We start from the raw sequence: 11,660 nt of genomic DNA, 5'->3' as shown, positions 1-11,660 counted from the left end.
GAGTTTGATGAGAAAGAGGCCGCTTTGAAGAGTATCTGTGTCACCTTCTTAACCGTGGCTGTTGTTTGGACAGAATGACATTGCTGCCATTCAAACACGTTGTTGGTCTCTATATGGAAACGACATTTTACATAGTCGTTCTTAAGTGTACATCTGTCGCGAAGCTTCGTAACGTGTGTTTAACACCTTTCTGGATTTGGGCATATCGGATTGATCATTCTGGACTGGATTATATTCAGTTTCCGTTGTTTAACAGGCCACTCTTCCTTGTTTTGCAATGCAAATATTTTAAGTTGTACAGCATGGAAAATAGCCTTCTGTCCAATTGGTTCAAAGTGCAAAGCTGAAAGTAAATTTTGCATCACAGCATATCTGTAGCATATATCACCATTTGCAGCAATGAGATTGACATTCCTGCGGGCATCCAAGAAACATAATAAAATCCATGAAGGACCGCACTAACAGGACGGTCAAAACACTCGATGTGTACAACACAGTGATCTGTGCAAAGTCAAGTGAAAGAATAATGGTAATAGCAATATTATTTGTTATATTACGCAATAATCCAGGGCGACTATGAAGCTCACTGGAGTTTGTTTAGATTTAACCTCTCTCAGAGACAACCAGATGATTTACACATTGACAGAGGATCGAATATGCACGATTTGAAATTATTCACGTAAAGCTGAAACACTTAATACAAATAGTAAATATGATTTCAAAAGTTCTAAAATTAAAATCTGGACAAAATAAGCGTATTCGATTAATCATAAAGAGAGTTGCAATTGAGGTAGCATAATATATAACAGAACTGCAGGATACAGTACAACTGATGGATGAATACTCTTACTTTATGTGTTAATGACTTGGGTGCTGGAATTGATGATCATACGGACAGGTTTGTGGTCTAGATGAAGATAGGTGGAGGTGCAGGAAATCTGGAGGAAGTAGAAAATCTACAAAAGGACAGAGGAAGATGAGGAGAATGGGCAATGAAGTGGCAGACATAAAACACTGCCACAAAATGTATGGTGCTGCACTTGAGCAGAAGAAATAAAATGGAAGGCTATTTTCTCATCGCAGAGAAAATTGGAAAATCTGAAGTGCAAAAGGACTCAACGTTGTTCGTCCAGCATTCCCTGAAGGTGAACATGCAGGTTGCGAAAGCGGTGAGGACGGACAATGCGATGTTCGCGATCATTTCCAGAGGAATGGGGTATGGATGCAGCGATGGAATTTTCAGGTTTTAAAATGCACTGTTGAGGTCTTACCTCGAGTATTGTGAGCAGTTTGGAGCCCCTTGTCTGAGACAGGTTGTGCTGTCACTGGAGACGGTTCAGAAAATTATTCCAGGGTTGAATGCGTTGCCATGCGAGAAGCATGTGGTGGTTCTGGGTCTCTACTCAGGGGAATTCAGGAGAGTGAGTGGTTCGCGCATCAAGTCACCCCTTGGACAGTCTATATCACTCGTGTCACCCAGCTGACAACTGGACCGTCTCTCCCGGTGTCTATCACCTGTGCCTCCCGGCGGCTTAGACGCTCCTGCTCCATGACTAAACTTAGCTTCCCTCTGTTTCTTCAGCTGCGGATGAATGTTAGGAACCCCCGCTGAAACCTATCAGCGAGACCTCTCCCGGAAAGGGATGCCCTCGGTTGCTTTAATACTGTGGCGAGTACTCTTGGAGAAATCAAACTCAGGACTGCCAGTGGAAATGCGTCTTCCAGTTCCAACACGTTATCAGTTAATCTCCATATCCATTCCTCGAACTTTTCAGCAAATGTAGGGTTTTCGGTCGCTCCAGTTGCTCCCAGAACGTAACATGACAGGTTTAGAAAGGATGCACCTCACTGTTCCTCCTTTCCGCTCATAATCCTAATTAGCAGGAACTTGCACCTTCTTTAAATCAGCTCTGAACACATGGTGAATGGACACGGTGTTCAAAAAGTTCTCTCTACTTCTCTCTTTGCTTGCTCCTTGGAACCTTCTCACAAGAATAAAAAAGTTCCATCCGTTTCCATAGTCTTAGTTACTCCAACAGCTGTTTCCATTAATGCCAGCTTCAACGAAAAGTAGCCATTGTATGGGTACTTATCAGTACTAAGCCCCGGAATTCCAAGGGCACTAACAGGCACCAATGGCAAGTACGTGGACACGGATTGTAAATGACACTAGAAGACACTAGACACCAGGATATGATAACACAATACAGACCATTCGGCGATCGATTTTGAGCCAAACCATATATTTCTTTCATCCATTTGCCTGTGCAAGAGGCTCTTAAATACCCCTAATGCTTTAGCCACCACAATCCCTGGCAAGTCATTCCAGGCACTTACAACTCTGTGTGTAAAAGAAAATACCCCTCATGTCTCCCATAATCTTCTCTCCCTTAACTTAATTGTGTAGGTATGCCCTCTGGTGTTTACTATTTGTGCCCTGGGAAACAGGTACTGGATAGCGCCTTATCTATACCTCTCATAATCATGCAGACCTCTAATAAAGACCCCTCTCATCCTTCTATTCTCCAAAGAAAAATGTCCCAGCTCTGCTAACCATGCCTCAAAACACTTGTTTTCCCATCCAGGCAATTTCCCTGTAAACCTCCTCTGCACCGTCTCCATAATTTCCACATCCTTCCTATAATGAGGTGACCAGAATGGAATACAATACCCTAAGTGTAGTCTCACCAAACTTTAGTAGAGTTGCAACATGACCTCTCTACTCTTGAACTCAATCCCGCTATTAAAAAAGCCTAGCATCCCGTAGGCCTTCTTAACTATACTATTAATCTGTGCAGCGACCGTGAGGGATGTATGGATTTGAACCCCAATGTCCCTCTGTTCATCCACACACTTAAGTAACCGACCATTAGCCCTGTACTCAGCCTTCTGGTTTGTCCTTCTAAAATGGATCACCGCACAGTTTATCAGATTGAACCACATCTGCCACTATTCTGGCCAACGCTGCAACCTGTACATACCCTCTTGTAACCTTCGACAACCTACAGCTCCATCCACAACTCCTCCAATCTTCGTGTCATCCGCAAACTTACAGATCCATTCTCCTGCGTCTTCATCCAGGTCCTTTATAAACATCACAAAGAGCATGGGTCCCAGGACTGATCCTTGCAGCACTCCACTAGTCACCGACCTCCAGGCGGCATACTTTCCTTCCACAACTACCCCCTGCTTTCCTCCAGTAACCATTTTTTATCCAAACAGCAAGGATTCACTGATCCCATACCTCATGACTTTCTGGATGAGTCTCTCGCGGGGGACCTTGTCAAATGCCTTGTTAAAATCGATGTAGACATCTACCGCCCTACCCTCATCAATTTATTTTGTTACCTCTTCAAAAAACTCAATTGGGCTCATGAAGCACCATCTTTCCTTCAGAAAGCCATGTTGACTATCCTTGAGCAGACTGTACTTCTCCAAATGCTCGTAGATCCTATCCTTAAGAATCCTTTCCAATGGTTTGCAGACCACCGACGTAAGACTCACCGGGCTATAGAAGGTCTCACCAGGTTTCTCCGTTACCTTTTTAACAAGGAAACTACATTAGCCGTTTTCCAACCCTCCGTCACCTCCCCTGAAGCCAAAGAGGATTCAAAGATCATAGCTACTGCTCCAGCGATCTCTTCTCTCACTGCCACAGCTGCCAGGGCTATATCTCGTCCAGACCTGGGGATTTGTGGTTTTTAAGAAAATCCAACGCCTTCTTCCTTAATCTCCACATTCTCCAGCACACAGGCCTGTTCTATTTCGACCTCATCCTGATCAAGATCCTTTTCACTTATGAACACTGAAGCAAAGTATCCATTTAGTAACTCCCCAACCGCCTGTGCCTCCAGGCACATGTTGACCTCTTTATCCTTTTGCGGCTCCATCTTCATTCTTGTCAGCGTTGCTCTTCACATACGCATAGAACACCTTGGGGTTTTCCTTAATCCTAGATGCCAAGGCCTTCTTATGCCCCCTTCAAGCTCTCCTAAATCCTTTCTTAATCTCCTTCCTGGCTATCCAATATTTCTCATGAGCCTCTCCTGCTTCCTGCTTCTTATATCTAACATATGCTTACTTCTTTCGCTTGACGAGTTGCCTCACGTGTTTTGTCAGCCATGGTTCCCTTTTCTTACCACTTTTTCCTTGCCTCAGTGGGTCAAACCTATCCTGAACCCAGCACAAGTGTTCCCTAAACTTCTTTCACATTCCGTCTGTGCTTTCACCTTTGAACATCCGTTTCCAATTTACTCCCACTCGTTCCTGCCTCATCCCTTCAGTTAGTCATTCCCCAGTTAAGCACTTTCCCATTGCCTGTTTATCATTTTCCATAGAAATGCTGAAGCTAAGGGGGTTGAGGTCACTCTGACGAAAATGCTCTGCCACCTAGAGGTCTGCCACCTGATTAGGTTCATTACCTATAACTAGATCCAGTATGGCTTCTCCTCTCATCAGCTGGTCCACATTCTGTATCAGGAATCCTTCTTGAACACACCTGACAAATTCAGCCCCATCTATCCCCCTTGCAGTCAGCTGGTGTCAGTCAATATGAGGGAAGTTGAAATCACACATAACTACAACCCTGTATTTCCTGCACCATTCTAAAATCTGCCTGCTTATCTGCTCCTAGGTGTCCCCAGGGCTATTTGGGGGTATATAGACTACTCCCAGCACACGTGATTGATCCCTTCCTATTTCTGACTTCCACCCACACCGACTCTATGAGATGCGTCATGTCCGTCTGTGCGGCTGGGTCAGACCGCGCTGTCTCTGTTGGAATCAGTCAATGTTCGGTTGCAAAGTGTGTGGGACGGCAAATTGGGGAATAGGAAACACACACGGGGAATTCGAAAAGCACTACGCTCCAGACAGCCCGTATGGAAAGAGAAACCAGTTAACACTCGGGTCAGCTTTCTGTCTGAGAACAATTCTGAGAAAGGACTCTTTACCTGGTTTTCCACATATTCTGTTTTGTCTGGATGAGTGTTCCCAGCATTTCCTGTTTTTCTGTTCATTCCTTCGGCTGTTCCATTGCTGACAGGGAGCGTCAAGGAAAATGAAGGATGTGAAATAGAATAAATACAATAAAGTGGAAATATTACACAATCCACTCAAACCGTTGCATTCGCTGCTGCTCAATATTTTGTAAACTTTTCCAACGAACCTGGTGGCGATTCTGATCCTGTCCCGGAGAAAGTGCAGTCTCTCCGAATGCGTCACTCGCTACCTGGTGGGAATGGCCGCGGCCGATCTATTGGCCATTATTTCGAATCCGCTGTTGAAGTGGACTGCTGGGATTTACTTTCCCAGATGATGCTTGCGGATCAGTGCGGATCACAGGTGTGTGTAGAACGCTTCTGGTTAAGTTTTGACAGCACTGCGGCCTCCGTCTGGCTGACTGTAGCTTTCACCGTCGATTGATTTGTGGCTATATGCTATGAGAAGCTGACAACAAAATATTGAAACGAGAGAACTGCGGTTGTGGTTGTAGGGACAGTGAGGGTGCTGGATTGTTTGGAGACTGTCCCCTGGGGCTTTGCACACGAGCCTGAAGAAATAATTGACGGTGTTCCCTGGTACTGTGTTGCTACAGCGAGCTACCCAGAAACTCTCCCTCAAGGTTGACACTTACACTGTTTCACTGCATTTTAACCCCTTGTGTACCATTCATTCTGATCTTGCTATTCAATATTCAAACTGTCAGGCGGATTCCAGCGGCAAGTCGAGCTCGCAGAGGGCTCCGGGGACAAAAGAGTGGGAGAGAATTACAGCGACCGGGAGATTGAGACCCGTCGCAAATCCATTATTTTACACTTCTCCAATTCTCTGACATCATTGGATAAAAGAACTGTTTCTTTCCCTAATTATTCACTAACTTGAACGCTGACTCTCAATAACTTGTTTCCAAACACCCCATGTACCTCTGAACCGTTATCTCTTTCCCAAAGTTAAAAACAAACAAAAAACATCTAGTTTGTTCCTCTCGGAATGGATGGAATCACGTTTTCCCACATGCTGTCAAATTGCAGATGCTCACTCAATCACATCTGTCTGCATCCTCACACTCTCACTACCTATAGCAATACTGATTCTGACACCAAGCTCTGTACCTGCAGGAGACACGAATGTAATATACTTGGCCCCATATCTAAACTTCGATGTCGACAGCGAACAGTTGGGGACCAAGACCCAATCCACCAGTTTCCGTTCAAACCACAGAATCCCAAATTGAAAGTGCGCCATGTATTCCACTTTCTACCTTTGACCTGCTGTTAGTTGTCAGTCCACACAATCGCATTATCCAGAACACCATGTGCTTGTCAGTATCTTTCCACACACACCTGATAAATTGTCTCCCAATTTCCCATCTGATTGTCCTTTCCTGCACCGCACTGGAACTACGAAAGCTGTGCTACAGTCCCCACCACCCAAAACAAAAACCTCTCGTGGGAAAATGTCTCCTCCTGTAGGACACTGGTATGGTATACAATGGAAATAATGCCCACCTCTGTTTGCGTGTAACAGCAGTATTAAAAACGTGTATCTTGTGTTTGTGCTCAGTGTGGGACTGAATATCTCTTTTGCCTGTGAATGTGCAACCCATGAGCTGTCAGTACTTCTTTGTTCTCTAACACACCTTGCCAGTGAGAGAAGGGTGGCTGTTCTGTACCTTGTGCCGCGACCGGAGTAAAGTCGGAGGTGGGTGGGAGAAGGAAACTGGGCCAGCGAGGGTGCAGGTAATAGTCAGCCGGTTCTGTGAAGTGGCCAGTGCAGTCAATGCAAGAGTCAACCTGTCTGTCTCTTTGATGTTGTCTTTTGTCCCTGAATCTATTCATCTCCAAATATAGAGTACCATTTTTATTAATTAACCGGACTACCATTTCTCTGCCGGTTGAAAGTAATATTTTCAATGTTCGTTTGACCTCTTGCTGATTTGAGACGCTCATAAAAGTCTGTTACTTCAACAACGTCAAAAAGGGCGAGAGGTACAGCAGAGTTTATGCAGCATTCTGTATCTTTATCTTGTCCACATTTCCAGGATCTGCAGATTTTCTACAACATGGTCATCTGACCGTTGGCTGTGACGACATTGTTCTGTCCATTTTATCTCTGCTCTTATCTGTGTTTCTGTGTGTGTGTGTGTGTGTGTGTGTGTGTGTGTGTGTGTGTGTGTGTGTGTGTGTATGTGTGTGTGTGTGTGTGTATATGTGTGTCTGCGTGAGTGTCTTCCTGCACGTGTATGCGTGTTGGACAATGTGTGTGGCCAGGATGGATGTGAAGTACTGAAGGGGAGTTTAAACTGGGAAACCGCAAAGAAAGACTTTAGGGATCGGACAGTGCTGTTGAACTCCTTACAGATGAATTAAACGTCAAAAGCGTGAACTCAGTGAAAGTGGCTGCTCGGAGACAACATTCACCCTTTGGCATTAGAGCTCCACCACATGGGTGGAAAATGCCCAAGGTAACGCCCCCGAGTTTTGATGCGCTTATCTTCAATCAGCCCGGTGTTTACATCAGAGTCAACGGTGCAGAATTCAAGTGTTCGTTCTAGTGACTGTAATGAAGGAAGCTAGTCAGGGACATAATCGTATCTCTGGAGACCGATCCTCTGTATAAATCGGGGCCGTTTGGAAAGGATAACCTCAGGGTGTCAGCCGGAGCTGTAGAGTCAGGAGCAACAGCGCTCACACATGCTCACTGAAATGGTGTATCAAGTCATCTGGCGGATAAAGGACGTTTACTATTCTTTTATTTCAGCCTTTGGAATTCCCGGTAAGCAGCAGTGGTAGCAATTCCAATATTGTGATTACTTCTGTCGCTGGTTTCTACTGTTTCCACAGTTTGCTAATATTCCAATTTTCAGGAATTGAATGTAAACACAAAGATTGTGGATTGTGGCTTCCGGATCTGAAGACCGCTGCAGAAATGTCGCGATTCCCCCAAAACCTGTGGAAGGCAACGGGTCAGGCAGTGATCTCTCAGTTGCCTGTGTTCAATAATCGGGTCTTGTAGCAGGTCACCTGTATTTCGAAATATCGTTCCGCATATATTATACCAATTGATTCTGTACGTTTGTATGGGAGCGGTTGTCTGAGTTAGGTGTAACAGCTATACCATCGGCTGGTAGTAACACTTCCGCAACTGTTCGCAGTTGTATGTTGTTTCATGAAGGTCGTGGATCTTTAATGTGTACGATATCACTGAATGTGAAACAATTGATGGACAACACAATGGAGTCGTTGCTGAGCAATTAACGCCATCGCGTGCTGTTCCATATCTTTCAGTACTGTGAAATGTCTTCCCTGTCATGGATTCTGTGGGAGCGGCCATGTCTGTCTGTGACATTGTGTCAGACTGCGCTGTGTCTGATGGTATCTCAATCTTTGTTATGAAGTCAGTGTAGCTGCAAATGGGGGGAAAGGAAACACACCCGGGGAATTCACGAAGCACGAAGCCCGAAGCAGCTTGTGTGGAAAGAGAAGCCAGTTAACACTCGTGTCAGGGACCTCACTGAGAACCGTTCTGAGGAAAGAATCGTTAACTGCTTTATCCACATATTCCTCTTTGCTTGGAGGAGTGCTCCAGCATTTTGTTTTTGTTTCTTTCTTCGGATCTTCTGTCGTTGACAAGAGGGTCATGGAAGTTAATGATTGTATAATGGAAAAAACCCCGCCTTTAGAGTCCGGCTTTATTAATTTCATCGAAACGAGAAGCGAAAGGCGCCGGCACAAATTGTTCCATTCATTATTGACTCTGAGGAGGTAGCCACACAGTTTTAGATTTCCCCTGCCACTTCAGATTTCGGTCTTCAGCAGGAATATGTATTCAGATCATATTGATCTTATTTTACTGCATAAAGTCCTCTCTGTCTCCGTCAGTTCTGCGACCTCACTCCACCCTCCCACCGGTAAAGGCAACAATAACCTGAAAAACATGAAAGGATCCGCTAACACTGCTGCATTGCTCTTTGTTCAGTATATTCGCTACAAGTTGTTCCCTATTTCTTTTCCATTAAACTTGGTGGCGATTGTGATCCTGACCCGTGGAAAGTGCGGTCTCTCCAAATGTGTCACTCGGTACATGGTTGGAATGGCAGCTGTCGATCTCCTGGTCGTTATCTCCGATCCGCTGCTGACGAGGACAGCTAAGATTTATTTTCCCCGATCAATCCTGAGCATCACCCCGGTGTGCAGACTCCGTTCCTGGTTGATATTTGCGAGCACTGCGACCTCAGTCTGGCTGACTGTTGCTTTCACCGTCGATCGATTTGTGGCTATTTGCTGTGAGAAGCTGAAAACAAAATATTGCACCGGGAGAACGGCGGCTGTGGTTATCGGGACAGTGAGTGTGCCTGCCTGTTTGGAGAGTGTCCCCTGGGGCTTTGCTTACGAGCCTAGAGAGTTTATTGATGGTATTCCCTGGTACTGTGTTTATACCGCGAACTACAAATCCTCTCCCTCATGGGCGGTATTTACTATGTGTCACCGCATTTTAACCCCTTGTGTCCCATTCTTTCTGATTTTGCTGTTCAATATTCTGACTGTCAGGCGGATTCTAGCGGCCAGTCGAGCCCGCAGGGGGCTCCGGGGACAAAAGTGTGGAGAGAATGACAAGGACCGGGAGATGGAGAACCGACACAAATCCATTGTTTTGCTCTTCAGCATAACCGGTAGTTTCATTATGTTGTGGGTTACAGAGCTGGTATTTTATATCTATCAACAAATTTCAAGTAGTTTTGTTAACTCTGTCACGGATCTCCGTTACATAACAGAACTGACATCCGGAACGCTGCAGGTTCTCAGTTCCTGCACCAACACGTGTATTTACGCCCTGACTCAGAGCAAATTCCGAGGGGAACTGAAGAATGCGGTGAAATACCCAATAAGTCGGATTTTGCAATTCATTAAACGTTAGTAACAAATGGTGTACTTTATGAGATTTCAGCAACTATCATGTTCCCTATTCTGCACCCCCAACCCCCCACTAACGGGTAAATGTAAATAATTTGTTGAACAGTGCAACACAACAAACACGAGAAAATCTGCAGTTGCTCCAAATACAAAATAACGCACAAATAATGAGGCGTCTCGACCCGAAACATCGACTGTCTTCTCTTCTCAACAGCTGCTGCGTTGTCTGATGAATTTCCCCAGCATTTTGTGTGCGCGGCTTAGAGTTTGCAACAACTGGAAAAGTAATATATGATGTGTATCAGGTTGAAATAAATCAAATGCAGGCGTCATGACGGTATTGGTTTGTTGATCGTTTTCATGTAAAAATCTCATGAAGTAATGGGGCATTTTTTAAAATTTATTTCCCAATATTGTGTTTTATTTTTTACAATCTATAGGGCTCTGCAGGCAATTCTAGTTTCTTGAAAAAATAAAGAATCAGAAATGGTTTTATTCCCCATTTCTGTAAACCACTCCCGAGTTCCATTGGTGAAGGGTGTTCGCCTTTAAGTTGTAGTGCCAAGCGTCATTAATCCAACTACCTTGCTATTTTTGTTTCACCTATGCCAATAATTGCCGATCAAAGCGAAGTCAAATATTAGAGTGATTGACCTTGAATCTGCCAACTAGCACTGTAGTAACACGTCGTCCTCTGCAGGGAAGGTCGGATGTGATTTAAGTGAGCGGGATTTAAGGGGAGGGAAGTTCATGGGGGATATCAGAGGAAGTATTTTACTCAGAGAGCAGTAGGTGCGTGGAATGCCCTGACTGAGTCAGTGGTGAAGGCAAATACACTAGTGAAGTTTAAGAGACTACGAGACAGGTATCTGGAGGAAATTACAGTGGGAAGTTATATAGGAGGCAGGGTTTGAGGGTCGGCACAACATTGTGGGCCGAAGGGCATGTAATGTGCAGTACTAATCCAAGTTCTATGTTCTATGAATGGAAGTTGTTGGATATATTTACGGACCAATCGATGAGGGCATCCCGGTGCAGTTCCTCGACTGATCCATGGCGGAGACAACAAGGTACTGAGTCGCCTCAGCGCCATATGGACAGAATCTGCATGTCCTGGGACTTCCCGTCGCTTCAAAAATCCGCCCAAGAACAACTCCCGGGAAATCAGGTGGTGACTGTATTGAACTGGATCCCGGACTGCAGTACTGCTACAGAGTCTAGCGTAGGCACAGGGCCTTATTAATGAACTGAGGCACCGATGTGACAGGATACTTCACAACGCTGATCAACTTCTCCCTGAATTTCGACTGAGTCAAAGCGTAAATAAATGTGTTCGAGCAGTAGCTGAAATTCCTCAGCAAAACACCGACATTTATAAAGATCCTCTCCAAAGCATTGAAATATAACCCTTTTCCTGAGGCCTGATAATAGATGAAATTTACAACTGCCGTTATCCACAGGAGGATGAAGTTGCTGGAGAGTGTAAAGAGTTAAACAACAGACCTCTTCCTGGGTTCCAACTCCGAGTACCTGCTCTGACCCTTCAATCCCTTACGGAATCGACTGGCCACTGAAATGTGAGAGCGTGGAACAGCAGGATCGCAGCAGAACGGAAGAACGGCTTTAAAACCGTATCAAATCATATCCTACTCACCTGGCATCCGTGAAATAGCTGTCAATCTATGTACAGAACCATTGTACATTGTCGATGATCACTCTGGGTTCGCGTATGAAGTAACGGAGAAC

The sequence above is a fragment of the Hypanus sabinus genome, unplaced genomic scaffold, assembly GCF_030144855.1.
Source record: "Hypanus sabinus isolate sHypSab1 unplaced genomic scaffold, sHypSab1.hap1 scaffold_750, whole genome shotgun sequence".
NCBI lineage: Eukaryota > Metazoa > Chordata > Chondrichthyes > Myliobatiformes > Dasyatidae > Hypanus > Hypanus sabinus.
Note: the sequence above shows the minus strand (reverse complement) of the source record.